Source organism: Triticum aestivum, chromosome 5D (assembly GCF_018294505.1).
Source record: "Triticum aestivum cultivar Chinese Spring chromosome 5D, IWGSC CS RefSeq v2.1, whole genome shotgun sequence".
NCBI classification, from domain to species: Eukaryota; Viridiplantae; Streptophyta; class Magnoliopsida; order Poales; family Poaceae; genus Triticum; species Triticum aestivum.
In genome coordinates this window covers 165,906,757-165,924,280 of record NC_057808.1, presented here as the reverse complement: position 1 = coordinate 165,924,280, position 17,524 = coordinate 165,906,757, and positions in this window count along the sequence as shown.

The following is a 17,524-nucleotide window of genomic DNA, read 5'->3' as shown; positions in this document are numbered from 1 at the left end:
AAGTACACTGGCAAGACTCATCCGGCAGAGTTCCTCGGCATCTACACCATCACGATGCAGGCTGCCGGAGCTCGCGACGACAAGGTGCTTACCAATTACTTCCCGTTAGCACTGAAGCCCAATGTCATGTCTTGGTTGATGCACTTGCCAGCGGATTCCATTTCTTCTTGGTCGGATCTGTGCCATGACTTCGTTGGCGCCTTCACCGGAGGCCACTAAGCTCATGGCCAGGCCAGTGATTTGCATATCATCCCCCAGAAGGAAGGGGAAACCCTGCGCAAGTACATCCAGAGATTCAGCCGGGTGCAGTACAACATCCCCGACGTTCATCCTGCCGCCGTGATCAGCGCGTTCCATCAGAACGTGCGCAACCGCAAGATGCGCGAAGAGCTGGCGATGACCAAGGTTAAGGATGTGGCTGAGCTCTATGTTCTGGCTGATAGGTGGCCCGGGCTGAAGAGGGAAGGAAGTACCCCGGCGAGGATGCCGGCGCGGAAACCGACTATACTGATGAAGACACCGCCGCCCCGACGAACAAGGGCCGGCATCGCAACCGGAAACGTAAAGGCAAGACCGTGCTTGCCGTCGAGGGATCCGACAGCACCGGCGCTGCCAAGAAGGCCAAGGCAGATGACCCCGGCAAGGAGATTGCCGGGTGCGCCGCCTGCCGGGCCCTGGCAGCTGCCGACAAGCCAGGAAGCTCCGACAAGCAATTCTGCAAGATCCACCGCACCTAGGGCCACGACCTCCAGAACTGCCGACAAGTCGAGCTGCTTGCTGAGAAGCTAAAAGATGAATACGATAGGCGGGACAAGGAGAAGGGCCAGGATGGTGCCGAGGGATCCAGCAAGAAACGTGGCGGCCAAGGAGGCCGCCGCGGCAAGGACAACCAGCAAGAGAGGCCCGCCCGGGGCCATGACAAGAAGCAAGAAGACGATGATCATGACGAGGACGACGAGTCTGACGAGTAAGAGTTCCAGAAGGCTACGGAGGCCATGTGCGTCGATGGCGGCGCCTCGCTGCATACTTCTCACCACCAGCTCAAGCAGTGGGCGCGTGAGATTAGAGCAGCGGAGCCGTCGTTCGACGCTCAGAAGCCGCTGAAGTGGTCCAGAACGCCCCTCATCTTTGACGCCGAGGATCACCCTGACCGCACAACCGCAGTCGGGTGTTTTCCGTTGTTGGTTTCGCCAATGATATGCAACCTCAAGGTGAACAAGATGTTGGTCAACGGCGGGGCCGGCTTGAACTTGATCTCGCCTGTCGTGATCAAAAGGTTGCAAATTCCCGATGGAGACCTCGAGGAAACGGGCATGTTTCAAGGGGCCAATCCGGGGAGGATCCAGCCGAAGGGAAAGGTCACATTACCCGTGACGTTTGGAGGAGAGTTGAATCACAGGACGGAGAGGATCGTGTTCGATGTGGCCGAGATCCCCTTGCCCTACAACGGGATCCTCGGCCGCCCGGCACTAGCTAAGTTCATGGCGGCGTCGCTGAAGGAAATATGCCCTAGAGGCAATAATAAAGTATTATTTATTTCCTTATATCATGATAAATGTTTATTATTAATGCTAGAATTGTATTAACCGGAAACATAATACATGTGTGAATACATAGACAAACAGAGTGTCACTAGTATGCCTCTACTTGACTAGCTCGTTAATCAAAGATGGTTATGTTTCCTAGCCATAGACATGAGTTGTCATTTGATTAACGGGATCACCTCATTAGGAGAATGACGTGATTGACTTGACCCATTCCGTTAGCTTAGCACTCGATCGTTTAGTATGTTGCTATTGCTTTCTTCATGACTTATACATGTTCCTATGACTATGAGATTATGCAACTCCCGTTTACCGGAGGTACACTTTGTGTGCTACCAAACGTCACAACGTAACTGGGTGATTATAAAGGTGCTCTACAGGTGTATCCAAAGGTACTTGTTGGGTTGGCGTATTTCGAGATTAGGATTTGTCACTCCGATTGTCGGAGAGGTATCTCTGGGCCCACTCAATAATACACATCACTATAAGCCTTGCAAGCATTATAACTAATGAGTTAGTTGTGGGATGATGTATTACGGAATGAGTAAAGAGACTTGACGGTAACGACATTGAACTAGGTATCGAGATACTGACGATCGAATCTCGGGCATGTAACATACCGATGACAGAGGGAACAACGTATGTTGTTATGCAGTCTGACCGATAAAGATCTTCGTAGAATATGTGGGAGCCAATATGAGCATCCAGGTTCCGCTATTGGTTATTGACCGGAGAGGTGTCTCGGTCATGTCTACATAGTTCTCGAACCCGTAGGGTCCGCACGCTTAACGTTACGATGACGGTTATATTATGAGTTTATGTGTTTTGATGTACCGAAGGAGTTCGGAGTCCCGGATGAGATCGGGGACATGACGAGGTGTCTCGAAATGGCCGAGACGTAAAGATCGATATATTGGACGACTATATTCGGACATCGGAAAGGTTCCGAGTAATTCGGGTATTTTTCGGAGTACCGGAGAGTTACGGGAATTCGTATTGGGCCTTAATGGGCCATACGGGAAAGGAGAGAAAGGCCTCAAAAGGTGGCCGCACCCCTCCCCATGGACTAGTCCGAATTGGACTAGGGAGGGGGGCGCCCCCTTCCTTCTTTCTCCTTCTCCCTTCCCTTTTCCTACTCCAACAAGGAAAGGAGGAGTCCTACTCCTGGTGGGAGTAGATCTCCCCCCTTGGCGCGCCTCTCCCCTTGGCCGGCCGGCTCCCCCTTGCTCCTTTATATACGGGGGCAGGGGGGCATCACATGGACACAACAATTGATCAACGATCTTTTAGCCGTGTGCGGTGCCCCCCTCCACCATATTCACCTCGATAATATCATTGCGGAGCTTAGGCGACGCCCTGCGTCGGTAGAACATCATCATCGTCACCACGCCGTCGTGCTGACGAAACTCTCCCTCAACACTCGGCTGGATTGGAGTTCGAGGGACGTCATCGAGCTGAACGTGTGCTGAACTCGGAGGTGCCGTGCGTTCGGTACTTGATCGGTCGGATCGTGAAGACGTACGACTACATCAACCGCGTTGTGTTAACGCTTCCGCTTTCGGTCTACGAGGGTACGTGGACAACACTCTCCCCTCTCGTTGCTATGCATCACCATGATCTTGCGTGTGCGTAGGAAATTTTTGAAATTACTACGTTCCCCAACAGTGGTATCAGAGCCTGGTTTTATGCGTTGATGTTATGCACGAGTAGAACACAAGTGAGTTGTGGGCGATATAAGTCATACTGCTTACCAGCATGTCATACTTTGGTTTAGCGGTATTGTGAGATGAAGCGGCCCGGATCGACATTACGCATACGCTTACGCGATACTGGTTTCACCGTTGCGAGCACTCGTTGCTTAAAGGTGACTGGCGGGTGTCTGTCTCTCTCACTTTAGTTGAACCGAGTGTGTCTACATCCGGCCCTTGCGAAGGTTAAAACAGCACCAACTTGACAAACTATCGTTGTGGTTTTGATGCGTAGGTAAGAACGGTTCTTGCTAAGCCCGTAGCAGCCACGTAAAACTTGCAACAACAAAGTAGAGGACGTCTAACTTGTTTTTGCAGGGCATGTTGTGATGTGATATGGTCAAGACATGATGCTATATTTTATTGTATGAGATGATCATGTTTTGTAACCGAGTTATCGGCAACTAGCAGGAGCCATATGGTTGTCGCTTTATTGTATGAAATGCAATCGCCATGTAATTGTTTTACTTTATCACTAAGCGGTAGCGATAGTCGTAAAAGCAATAGTTGGCGAGGCGACAACAATGCTATGATGGAGATCAAGGTGTCGCGCCGGTGACGATGGTGATCATGACGGTGCATCGGAGATAGAGATCACAAGCAGAAGATGATGATGGCCATATCATATCACTTATATTGATTGCATGTGATGTTTATCTTTTATGCATCTTATCTTGCTTTGATTGACGGTAGCATTATAAGATGATCTCTCACTAAAATTTCAAGATAAAAGTGTTCTCCCTGAGTATGCACCGTTGCGAAAGTTCTTCGTGCTGAGACACCACGTGATGATTGGGTGTGATAGGCTCTACGTTCAAATACAACGGGTGCAAAACAGTTGCACACGCGGAATACTCAGGTTAAACTTGACGAGCCTAGCATATGCAGATATGGCCTCGGAACACGGAGACCTAAAGGTCGAGCGTGAATCATATAGTAGATATGATCAACATAGTGATGTTCACCGTTGAAACTACTCCGTCTCACGTGATGATCGGACATGGTTTAGTTGATATGGATCACGTGATCACTTAGAGGATTAGAGGGATGTCTATCTAAGTGGGAGTTCTTAAGTAATATGATTAATTGAACTTAAATTTATCATGAACTTAGTCCTGATAGTATTTTGCAAATTATCTTGTAGATCAATAGCTCGCGTTGTTGCTTCCCTGTGTTTATTTTTGATGTGTTCCTAGAGAAAAATTATGTTGAAAGATGTTAGTAGCAAAGATGTGGATTGGATCCGTGATCTGAGGATTATCCTCATTGCCGCACAGAAGAATTATGTCCTTGATGCACCGCTAGGTGACAGACCTATTGCAGGAGCAGATGCAGATGTTATGAACGTTTGGCTAGCTCAATATGATGACTACTTGATAGTTTAGTGCACCATGCTTAACGGCTTAGAATCGGACTTCAAAGACGTTTTGAACGTCATGGACCATATGAGATGTTCGAGGAGTTGAAGTTAATATTTCAAGTAAATACCCGAGTTGAGAGATATGAAGTCTCCAACAAGATCTATAGGTTAAAGACGGAGGATAATAGCTCAAGCAGTGAGCATGTGCTCAGATTGTCTGGGTACTACAATCGCTTGAATCAAGTGGGAGTTAATCTTCCAGATAAAATAGTGATTGACAGAATTCTCTAGTCACCATCACCAAGTTAGTAGAACTTCGTGATGAACTATAGTATGCAAGGGATGACGAAAGTAATTCCCGAGCTCTTCGTGATGCTGAAATCGACGAAGGTAGAAATCAAGAAAAACATCAAGTGTTGATGGTTGACGAGACCACTAGTTTCAAGAAAAGGGCAAAGGGAAGAAGGGGAACTTCAAGAAGAACGGCAAGCAAGTTGCTGCTCAAGTGAAGAAGCCTAAGTCTGGTCCTAAGCCTGAGACTAAGTGCTTCTACTGCAAAGGGACTGGTCACTGGAAGCGGAACTTCCCCAAGTATTTGGTGGATAAGAAGGATGGCAAAGTGAACAAAGGTATATTGGATATACATGTTATTGATGTGTACTTTACTAGTGTTTATAGCAACCCCTCGGTATTTGATACTGGTTCAGTTGCTAAGAGTAGTAACTCGAAACGGGAGTTGCAGAATAAACAGAAACTAGTAAAAGGCGAGGTGACGATGTGTGTTGGAAGTAGTTCCAAGATTGATATGATCATCATCGCACACTCCCTATACTTTCGGGATTAGTGTTGAAACTAAATAAGTGTTATTTGGTGTTTGCGTTGAGCATGAATATGATTTGATCATGTTTGTTGCAATACGGTTATTCATTTAAATTAGAGAATAATTGTTGTTCTGTTTACATGAATAAAACCTTCTATGGTCATACACCCAATAAAATGGTTTGTTGGATCTCGATCGTAGTGATACACATATTCATAATAATGAAGCCAAAAGATGTAAAGTTAATAATGATAGTGCAACTTATTTGTGGCACTGCCGTTTAGGTCATATCGGTGTAAAGCGCATGAAGAAACTCCATACTGATGGACTTTTGGAATCACTTGGTACTTGCGAACCGTGCCTCATGGGCAAGATGACTAAAACACCGTTCTCCGGAACTATGGAGAGAGCAACAGATTTATTGGAAATCATACATACAGATGTATGTGGTCCGATGAATATTGAGGCTCATAGCAGGTATCATTATTTTCTGACCTTCACAGATGATTTGAGCAGATATGGGTATATCTACTTAATGAAACAGAAGTCTGAAACATTTGAAAAGTTCATATAATTTCAGAGTGAAGCGGAAAATCATCGTAACAAGAAAATAAAGTTTCTATGATCTGATCGTGGAGAAGAGTATTTGAGTTACGAGTTTGGCCTTCAGTTAAAACAATGTGAAATAGTTTCACTACTCACGCCACCTGGAACACCACGGTGTAATGGTGTGTCCGAACATCGTAACCGTACTTTATTAGATATGGTGCGATATATGATGTCTCTTACCGATCTACCACTATCGTTTTGGGGTTATGCATTAGAGACAGCTGCATTCATGTTAAATAGGGTACCATCTAAATCCATTGAGACGACATATTATGAACAGTGGTTTGGTAAGAAACCAAAGTTGTCGTTTCTTAAAATTTGGGGTTGCGATGCTTATGTGAAAAGGTTTCATCCTGATAAGCTCAAACCCAAATCGGCGAAATGTGTCTTCATAAGATACCCAAAGGAGACAGTTGGGTACACCTTCTATCACAGATCCGAAGGCAAGACATTCGTTGCTAAGAATGGATCCTTTCTAGAGAAGGAGTTTCTCTCGAAAGAAGTGAGTGGGAGGAAAGTAGAACTTGATGAGGTAACTGTACCTGCTCCCTTATTGGAAAGTAGTTCATCACAATAATCTGTTCCTGTGACTCCTACACCAATTAGTGAGGAAGTTAATGATGATGATCATGTAACTTCAGATCAAGTTACTACCAAACCTCGTAGGTAAACCAGAGTGAGATCCACACCATAGTGGTACGGTAATCCTGTTCTGGAGGTCATGTTATTTGACCATGACGAACCTACGAACTATGAGGAAGCGATGATGAGCCCAGATTCCGCGAAATGGCTTGAGGCCATGAAATCTGAGATGAGATCCATATATGAGAACAAAGTATGGACTTTGATTGACTTGCCCAATGATCGACGAGCCATTGAGATTAAATGGATCTTCAAGAGGAAGACAGACAGTGACAGTAGTGTTACTGTCTACAAAGCTAGAATTGTCGCAAAAAGGTTTTCGACAAAGTTCAAGGTGTTGACTACGATGAGAGTTTCTCACTCGTATCTATGCTTAAAGTCTGTCTGAATCATGTTAGCAATTGCTGCATTTTATGAAATATGGCAAATGGATAAACAAAACTGCATTCCTTAATGGATTTATTAAAGAAGAGTTGTATATGATGCAACCAGGAGGTTTTGTCAATCCTAAAGGTTCTAACAAAATATGCAAGCTCCAGCGATCCATCTATGGACTGGTGCAAGCATCTCGGAGTTGGAATATACGCTTTGATAAGTTGATCAAAGGATATAGTTTTATACAGACTTGCGGTGAAGCCTGTATTTACAAGAAAGTGAGTGGGAGCACTACAGCATTTCTGATAAGTATATGTGAATGACATATTGTTGATCGGAAATAATGTAGAATTATTCTGCAAAGCATAAAGGAGTGTTTGAAAGGAGTTTTTCAAAGAAAGACCTCGGTGAAGCTGCTTACATATTGAGCATCAAGATCTATAGAGATAGATCAAGACGCTTGATAAGTTTTTTCAATGAGTACATACCTTAACAAGATTTTGAAGTAGTTCAAAATAGAACAGTCAAAGAAAGAGTTCTTGCCTGTGTTACAAGGTGTGAAATTGAGTAAGACTCAAAGCCTGACCACGGCAGAAGATAGAAAGAGAATGAAAGTCATTCCCTATGCCTTGGCCATAGGTTCTATAAAGTATGCCATGCTGTGTACCAGATCTATTGTATACCCTACACTGATTTTGGCAAGGGAGTACAATAGTGATCTAGGAGTAGATCACTGGACAGCGGTCAAAATTATCCTTAGTGGAATAAGGATATGTTTCTCGATTATGGAAGTGACAAAAGGTTCGTCGTAAAGGGTTACGTCGATGCAAGTTTTGACACTAATCTAGATGACTCTAAGTCTCGGTCTAGATACATATTGAAAGTGGGAGCAATTAGCTAGAGTAGCTCCGTGCAGAGCATTGTAGACATAGAAATTTGCAAAATACTTACGGATCTGAATGTGATAGACCCGTTGACTAAAATTATCTCGCAATCAAAACATGATCACACCTTAGTAATCTTTGGGTGTTAATCACATAGCGATGTGAACTAGATTATTGACTCTAGTAAACCCTTTGGGTGTTGGTCACATGACAATGTGAACTATGGGTGTTAATCACATGGTGATGTGAATTATTGATGTTAAATCACATGGCGATGTGAACTAGATTATTGACTCTAGTGCAAGTGGGAGACTGAAGGAAATATGCCCTAGAGGCAATAATAAAGTATTATTTATTTCCTTATATCATGATAAATGTTTATTATTCATGCTAGAATTGTATTAACCGGAAACATAATACATGTGTGAATACATAGACAAACAGAGTGTCACTAGTATGCCTCTACTTGCTTAGCTCGTTAATCAAAGATGGTTATGTTTCCTAGCCATAGACATGAGTTGTCATTTTATTAACGGGATCACCTCATTAGGAGAATGACGTGATTGACTTGACCCATTCCGTTAGCTTAGCACTCGATCGTTTAGTATGTTGCTATTGCTTTCTTCATGACTTATACATGTTCCTATGACTATGAGATTATGCAACTCCCGCTTACCGGAGGAACACTTTGTGTGCTACCAAACGTCACAACGTAACTGGGTGATTATAAAGGTGCTCTACAGGTGTATCCAAAGGTACTTGTTGGGTTGGCGTATTTCGAGATTAGGATTTGTCACTCCGATTGTCGGAGAGGTATCTCTGGGCCCACTCAGTAATACACATCACTATAAGCCTTGCAAGCATTGTAACTAATGAGTTAGTTGCGGGATGATGTATTACGAAACGAGTAAAGAGACTTGCCGGTAACGAGATTTAACTAGGTATCGAGATATTGACGATCGAATCTCGGGCAAGTAACATACCGATGACAAAGGGAACAACGTATGTTGTTATGCGGTCTGACCGATAAAGATCTTCGTAGAATATGTGGGAGCCAATATGAGCATCCAGGTTCCGCTATTGGTTATTGACCGGAGAGGTGTCTCGGTCATGTCTACATAGTTCACTAACCCGTAGGGTCCGCACGCTTAACGTTACGATGACAGTTTTATTATGAGTTTATGTATGTTGATGTACCGAAGGACTTCGGAGTCCCGGATGAGATCGGGGACATGACGAGGAGTCTCGAAATGGCCGAGACGTAAAGATCGATATATTGGACGACTATATTCGGACTTCGGAAAGGTTCCGAGTGATTCGGGTATTTTTCGGAGTACCGGAGAGTTACGGGAATTCGTATTGGGCCTTAATGGGCCATACGGGAAAGGAGAGAAAGGTCCCAAAGGGAGGCCGCACCCCTCCCCATGGACTAGTCCGAATTGGACTAGGGAGGGGGGGGGGCGCCCCCTTCCTTCTTTCTCCTTCTCCCTTCCCTTTTCCTACTCCAACAAGGAAAGGAGGAGTCCTACTCCCGGTGGGAGTACCCTTGGCGCGCCTCTCCCTTGGCCGGCTGCCTCCCCCTTGGTCCTTTATATACGGGGGCAGGAGGCACCCCAGAGACACAACAATTGATCTATTGATCTCTTAGCCGTGTGCGGTGCCCCCCTCCACCATATTACACCTCGATAATATCGTAGCGGTGCTTAGGCGAAGCCCTACGTCGGTAAAACATCATCATCGTCACCACGCTGTCGTGCTGACGAAACTCTCCCCCAACACTCGAATGGATCGGAGTTCGAGGGACGTCACCGAGCTGAACATGTGCTGAACTCGGAGGTGTCGTGCGTTCGGTACTTGATCGGTCGGATCGTGAAGACGAACGACTACATCAACCGCGTTGTGTTAACGCTTCCGCTTTTGGTCTATGAGGGTACGTGGACAACACTCTCCCCTCTCGTTGCTATGCATCACCATGATCTTGCGTGTGCGTAGGAAATTTTTGAAATTACTACGTTCCCCAACAGTCGCACTACGCGTACAACATGCTGAAGATGCCCGGGCCGTTGACCATCATCTCCGTCTCCTCGACAAGAAGGACACGCTGATTTGCGCCGACCAACTCTACCGGGAAGCAAGCGCAGCAGCTGCTGCCAAGGCACTTGCTCCTGCCGTTGAAGCCCCGGGGGGGGGAGAAGAAGCCTGGCAAGACCTCTCGCACCCACTCCGGCAAGCGCACCTCTTTGGAGTGTTGTGCTACCGTCGAGGACGTGCCAGAGAGCTCCACCGGCAAGAGCAAGAAATCGAGAGCTGAGCCACCGCAGGCCAAGAAGGTGTTTGTTAGGGAGATGGCACGGGAGCGGCTTTCACCATAAGCTCCACCCTCGACAACAAATAGGAAGGCGCGCTCGTCACCTTCCTGCGGGCGAATGTCGACGTGTTTGCATGGCAAGCATCCGACATACCCGGTGTTCCCAGGAAGGTGATTGAGCACCACCTAGCTGTCTATGCTCATGCGCGGCCCGTCAAGTAGAAGGTCAGGAAGAAGGCTCTGGAAAGGCAGGAGTTCATCACAGAGGAGATCAGGAAGTTGGAAGCGGCGGGTTTGGTGAGAGAAGTGCTCCATCCGACGTGGTTGGCCAATCCGGTGGTGGCGCGCAACGCGAATGGGAAGTGGAGGCTGTGTATTGACTACACAGATATCAATAAGGCTTGTCCCAAAGACCCCTTCCCATTGCCACGCATCGACCAGATTGTCGACTCCACGGCCGGGTGTGATTTGTTGTCATTCCTCGACGCCTACTCAAGCTACCACCAGATCTTCATGACAAGAGAAGATGAAGAGAAGACAGCATTCATCACCCCGTGTGGTACGTATTGCTTTTTACGGATGCCTTTTGGGTTGAAGAGTGCTGGCTCGACGTTCGCAAGAGCGGTCCAAATTGGTTTTGAACCCCAGCTCCATAGAAATATGGAAGCATACATGGATGACATAGTGTTCAAAACCAAGGACAGGGCCACTCTTGTACAAGACATGGAAGAGACGTTTGCCAACCTGCGCAAGATCAACCTCAAGCTGAACCCTGAGAAGTGTGTCTTCGGTGTTCCGTCCGGCAAGCTTCTCGGGTTTTTTGTGTCGCAGCGCGGGATCGAGGCAAACCCAGACAAGATCAAGGCTATCGAGCAGATTGAGGCGCCCAAGCGGATCAAGGATGTGCGTCAGCTCACTGGCTGCGTTGCCGCCATGACCGGTTCATCTCCAAGTCTGTCGAGCGCGCCCTTCCTTTTTTCAAAATCTTGAAGAAAGCAGGACCAGTGGAGTGGACCCCAGAAGCTGAGGCGGCGTTGCAGGATCTGAAGAAGTACCTTTCCTCCACGCCAATACTGGATGCGCCTAAACCACAAGAGTCGTTGCTGACGTATCTAGCGGCAACGAATCAAGTGGTCAGCGCCGCACTGGTGGCCCAGAGGGAGGTCGACGAGGAGGCAGTGGTGACGGCAGGGCTGGCGGATGGCAAGCCAGAGATTCCCCCGGCAGGGCCTGATGCTGGCGAGGCAAGGCCCCTGGCAGAGTCTGGCGCCATCAGGGTGGTGCCCGCACAGTCAAGTGAGGTGGTGCAGAAGAAGAAGATGATGTAGCACCCGGTTTACTTTGTCAGCTGTCACAGCCCTAGAAATCTTCTTGTAATTAGTGGCATTGCATCCATGCATCATTTTCGATTTCAATTAATCTTGAAATGGGGATGTTAAAACCCTAGCACTAAATGAAATACAATTAGGGTCAAATTAAATCTTTTCGATCTACCCAAATGGCCTTCAGAAAAGTTCATCAATTTTGGAATGGGTGAAAACTTCTCCCAAAAATGATGCACACATTTCTAGGACATTTATGGATTTTGGAGTTAATTCATAAGTATTTGAATTTGGACAATTAAATTCTATAAATACTCTTAAATGTCCAAATAATCTTGAAAGCATTTGAGGGCCGTGGGAAATAATTTCCCAAGTGCCACAAATATTTTGAGCATTTTACAAAGTGGTTTGGCATTTTTGCTAAATCGAACCAATTGCAGAAAATAGAAAACAGAAAGAAATAAAAAAGGAAGCAGAGACTTACCTGAGGCCCACTTACCTGGTGGCCTAGCAGATTCGGCCCAGCCCACCTCCTCCTTCCTGTCGTCTTCCTCCCCAGGCCAGTAGGCAGAGCGCGTGCTCGCCGCACGCTGGCCACGCGCCGGCCACCTCCTGCTTACCTGCTCGCCGCTGGAGGCACCCGAGGGCGCCACGCACTCCCCTCAACCCCTCGCTTCTCTCCCTCACTCGCTGCTCTCTCTCCCGACCTCTTCCCCTCCTCTGCTCCGTCTTCCTCTCTGCCCGAGTGGAGCTCGTCGACGCCGCTCGCCGTTGCCGTGGCCACCGAGCCCCCCTCGCCTAGCTAGGATGCCCAGCAGCTCCACCGCTTCATCCTCGACCCCCACACCGAGCCGCGCGACGCCGGACGCCCCACAACGCCGCCTTTGCCCTCGTCCTCAACCTCGGGCACCGGAGATCGCCACCGCCGATTCGACACCTCCGAGCCGTCCCCGAGCGCGCTAAGCATCCCTACAGCCTCTATGTGAGCTCCTACGCCGTTCCCTCTTACCCCGACGCCGTTCACGACCTGTAGCCGTCGATTCCGCGCTGACCGAAATGCCCCGCCGCACGAGCTCGACGCCGGCGTCACTTTGGTGACCATTTGGTCATCTGTCGGTGTGCAAACGCGTTCGCAACCTCGCGTAGTGCATCCCTAGCGCACTGGTTCGCTCGACCGTGAGCGCAGCAGCAAACTCACGAACGCCGAACGCTACCGGCGCCGCCCGCCTCGCTCGCCACCGCCGACGCCACAGCTCACCCCATCTCCTCTCGCTTGCTCCTTTGGGATGCGCGCGAACCCGAGGAACCCGTAGCAGCAAACGGCGAGGCAAATGGTTGCCCATAGCTCGATCCCGAGGAACATCCGTCGTCGGATGTGCTCGCCGGCGTTCAACTCCGGCGAGCCGACGTGGCCGCGTGATTAGTGCTAATCACTGCCAGCTAACCAACCTATAGTCACTGACAAGTGGGCCCAGCGCCCTAATAGTTTTAACTTAATCACTAACTAGAGCAAGTGCCACTGACATGTGGGCCCAGGCCTTAACTAATCTAGATTAGGTTTAGTTTAATTCTAATTAACTCTGCTAGTTACCTTGTCACTGACGTGTGGACCCCACTGTCAGGTTTGACCCTGGCCAGCCCGTTGACTCGCTGACGCAGTGATGACGTCAGGCTGACGCAGTAAAGTATTATCTGGAATTAAGATAATTCAGGAATTCCAGAAAATAGTATAAACTTCTAAAAATCATATAAAATCAACCGTAGCTCAGAATGAAATAATTTATATATGAAAAATTATCAGAAAAATGCAATCTATCCATCTGTATCATTTTCATGCATGTCAAACTAAGTTATACCTGCTGTATAGGTGAAAACATGATAATGCACTATTTGAATTCATAGTTTGAATGTGAATTTGAATCTTTGGTTCAAATCAACTCAAACCATTCTGTTCTAGCTTGCATTAGCCCAAAACACATTCATATTGCCATGTCATAGCATGCATCATATTGTGCATTGCATTGATCATGCCCTTCTCTGTTTGCCGGTAATCGTCCCCTCTCAGTAGCCGATGCTCCGATGACGTGATCGATGACACCGATGAAGAACTATAATATCTTCAGAAGTGTCAGGCAAGCAAACCCCCTTGTTCATTCCGATACAATCCCATTCTCTCGCTCCTGCTCTCTTCTACTGCATTAGGACAACATCGATTCAACTGTTACATGTTGCGGTAGTTGAACCCCTTTTCCTCTGCATGACCTGTCATTGCCACAGTAAATAGATGAAACCCACTAGCATGAGTAGGAGTTGTTTGAGCCCTGATGTGCCTACTCATTCATGCTTGTTTGTCATGCCTGCTACTGCTTAGAGTTGAGTCGGGTCTGATTCGTCGGGGATGAATTGGAATGGTGATGAACATGTCCTACTGTGTGTGAGCTAAGTGTGTGAACACGATTTGGTAAAGGTAGCGGTGAGAGGCCATGTAGGAGTACATGGTGGGTTGTCTCATTGAAGCCGTCCTCAGGAACTGAGTTCTGTGTTTGTGATCCATGATACAGTTACTACCACGCATTGGGCCCGAAACCAATGGACCCTCTCGGCTTCTTAATCACCCTTGTCCTCTGTCCAGGAGTTGCAAGTAGTTTCTGGTGTTTGTAGTATGCTGGAGGCCGTGGACAGCGCTGACCGAGGGGTGGGCTGTGATGCGGTAGGCACGTGGCACGGTGTACCGGGCGCCCGTTTGGTGTCTCGGGAACCCTGCACACATCGTTCGGGGCCGTATGTGGAAACCTCGGCCGGACTCCCTGCGGATGGAACCTGAATAGGCGATAAACCTGGACTAGAGACTTGAGTGTTTAGGTAGGCTGTGGCCGACTCCCTCGCCAGGCTTCCGCTTGAAGGTTGCCGAGGTACACGACGTGTACATGGTGGTAAGTGGCGAGAGCGTGTGTGACGAAGTACACCCCTGCAGGGTTAATATGATCTATTCGAATAGCCGTGTCCGCGGTAAAGGACTTCTGGGTTGCCTATAACAGTTCATAGACAAGTGAAAGTGGATACTCTAAAATGCGCAAGATAAGCGTGAGTGCTATGGATGGCGTTCTCGTAGGGAGACGGGAGCGGGTCCATAGTGGAGTATTGATATGGTGAATATGTGGACTCGTGTGCGCCACCTCAAAAGAGTTGCTTGCAGTTGTAGTTCAGGTTAGCCACTGAGTCAAAGCTGGCTTGCTGCAGTCAAACTCCACCACCCCCCCTTTGTTGATACCGATGCATATGTAGCTAGTTCTGATGTAAGTCTTGCTGGGTACATTTGTACTCACGTTTGCTTATTTATGTTTTTGCAGAGAGACTTCAGTCTCGCTAGTAGTTCCGCGTGGACTTCGACGTTTAGCTTGATACCTCAGCTACGATCTTGTGCCCTCGGCAGGATCTAGTAGATAGTCAGGCTTCTCAGCCTTTTTCATTTATAGTTGTCTGTACTCAGACATGTTAAGCTTCCGCTTGTGTTTGACTTGTATGCTCTGAGTGTTGGGTCATGAGACCCATGTTTGTAATATCTGGCTCTTCGGGGCCTAATGAATAATACTCTGAGTCGTAGAGTCTTGTTGTGATGCCATGTTGTATCTGCACATATCGAGCATATTGTGTGTATGATTGAAATGCTTGGTATGTGTGGGATCCGACAATCTAGTTGTCTATCCTTAGCAGCCTCTCTTATGGGGAAATGTAGTCTAGTGCCTCCTTGAGCCATAGTAGTCCGCTACAGCCCGGTTCACCGGAGTCCTGCTAGCCCAGCACTACTGCTCTGGACACTTGACTGGCCGGCATGTGTTTCATATCGTTCCTGTGTCTGTCCCTTAGGGGAAATGTCACGCGGTGACATCCGGAGTCCTGCCTAGCCTGCTACAGCCCGGGTTCCCGGAGTCCTGTTAGCCCAGTGCTACAGCCCGGATTCGCACGCTGCTGACCGACACGTTCGATGTTGATTCATGTATGCCTGTCCCCATACGTTAGTGCCGCTTTGGGTTCACGACTAGCCATGTCGGCCCGGGTTCTCTGTCATATGGATGCTAGCGACATTATCATATACGTGAGCCAAAAGGCGCAAACGGTCCCGGGCCATGGTAAGGCGACACCCGTGGGAATACCGTGCGTGAGGCCGCAAAGTGATATGAGGTGTTACAGGCTAGATCGGTGTGACTTGGAATCGGGGTCCCGACAGCGTTGGTATCAGAGCCTGACTGCCTGTAGGATTACCAAGCCAAACTGGTCGAAGTTGAGTCTAGAAATGCTTTAGTTATGTAAGGGAATTGATTGTGGGAAGGAACGTAAGGCTCTTTTTACTCCTTTACCTTATGCCCTTCTGATCTGAGTCACCCTCTTCTCTTCGACGGGGATTAAGAACTAGGATTCTCATCTTTCTATCAGGATCACGTGTTACTAATCCGTAGACTCGTAGGATTGTTGGTTTCAAGCCTCAGTTCAGTCTCTACTACTTCCGTGTGTTCATAGTTGGTCTCGGAACCTTGATATTGTGCTTCTAAGTGGTTATGCCACCATTTTGCAGGATGTCTCAAATCTTTTGAGCATTTACAGCCGTTATGCTATCCGAGTCATCCCAGGTTTCTAAACTATCTGATGCATTTGCAAAATCATCTCCCTCTGGTCGATGTTCCTTTAGGCCAGGTTAATCACACTAATCGTTGAGTTGAGGTACTCTGTTGCCTTGACATATATATTGGAGATATTATTATGACCCTAGGTGTCATCGAGGACCACTCAGTAATCTAGCAATGCCTTGTATCCCCAGTGTGATGATTCTGGCCAATATTCTCGAAAGCATCCCGTGATGCCATTTAGTTAGTAGGCATTCTATTCCTGGGTTCTTGAACCCAAGATTCACTCTACTTAATTCGTGTAGCTAGTATTTGCTAGCTCCCTTAAAGATATTAGTAACCTTTGCGATAGTCCTCGAGGTCCGTGGTATTTCCTTCTTCCAAATACCATGAACCCTTATGGCAGAAGTTCTTTTAACCAAAAGATCACAACCAGAGCGCTCTTGAGGAGTACTCCATCCATATTGTGACTCTGCCAGTCCTTCCTCCTCTGCATGGGTTACCCGGAAGAAATATGTTGAATTTGTTCGACATACTAATCCATGCATCCACAACTCAGAAAAACATATGTTCCCTTGGGTTGTCCCTCTTTAGTTATTTTCTGGCCCTCGTCTATCAATTGATAGTCAGGAGTAATTGTGCATTTGTGTTATCAATGCCTATTATTCTTGTGGTCCGTCAAGCCATTCTATTCCAGAATGACTAGGAGAAACAAACTCCAGTACCTCAACCATATCCAGGATTGGGTCAAAGTAGCTGTATTCCACAGATCAAATGCCAATCCAGTTTTTGTTCTGTTCTACCTTGGAGTGTTACCATCTTTATGTCAAGAGTGTCATGAGAATTGCACCACCTCCTATGAATTCTTGACGCAGTAATACTTCTTGCTATCATTGTTCATTCCTCGGTTCCCGTGTTATTGTAACCGGAATGCCGACAAGTGAATTGTGGTGTGTGAAATCAATACTCCGAGCAACTTGTTGCTTGGTAGTTAATGGACAATACTCTCACTCTTAGCGTGTTGGTTATTGAATCACCATCCTGAGGATGATCGTGCTACCTAGTCCATATTCCCGGTGTACTTTTCGATCTTTGAGTTAGGATTGAATCCCTTGCTTATTTGATCATATCGTCTTGCCCTGAAAAGCAAGGTTGTTCTCGATCTTAATAACATGTCGGTGGATCGTGATTTTCCAAATATCTTCTTGGAAGTACCACCAGGTTGTCCATGACCGATATGTTGAGTCGTGAACAAGTTGGTTTTCCAGTAAACCACCCCTTCTCCAAGAA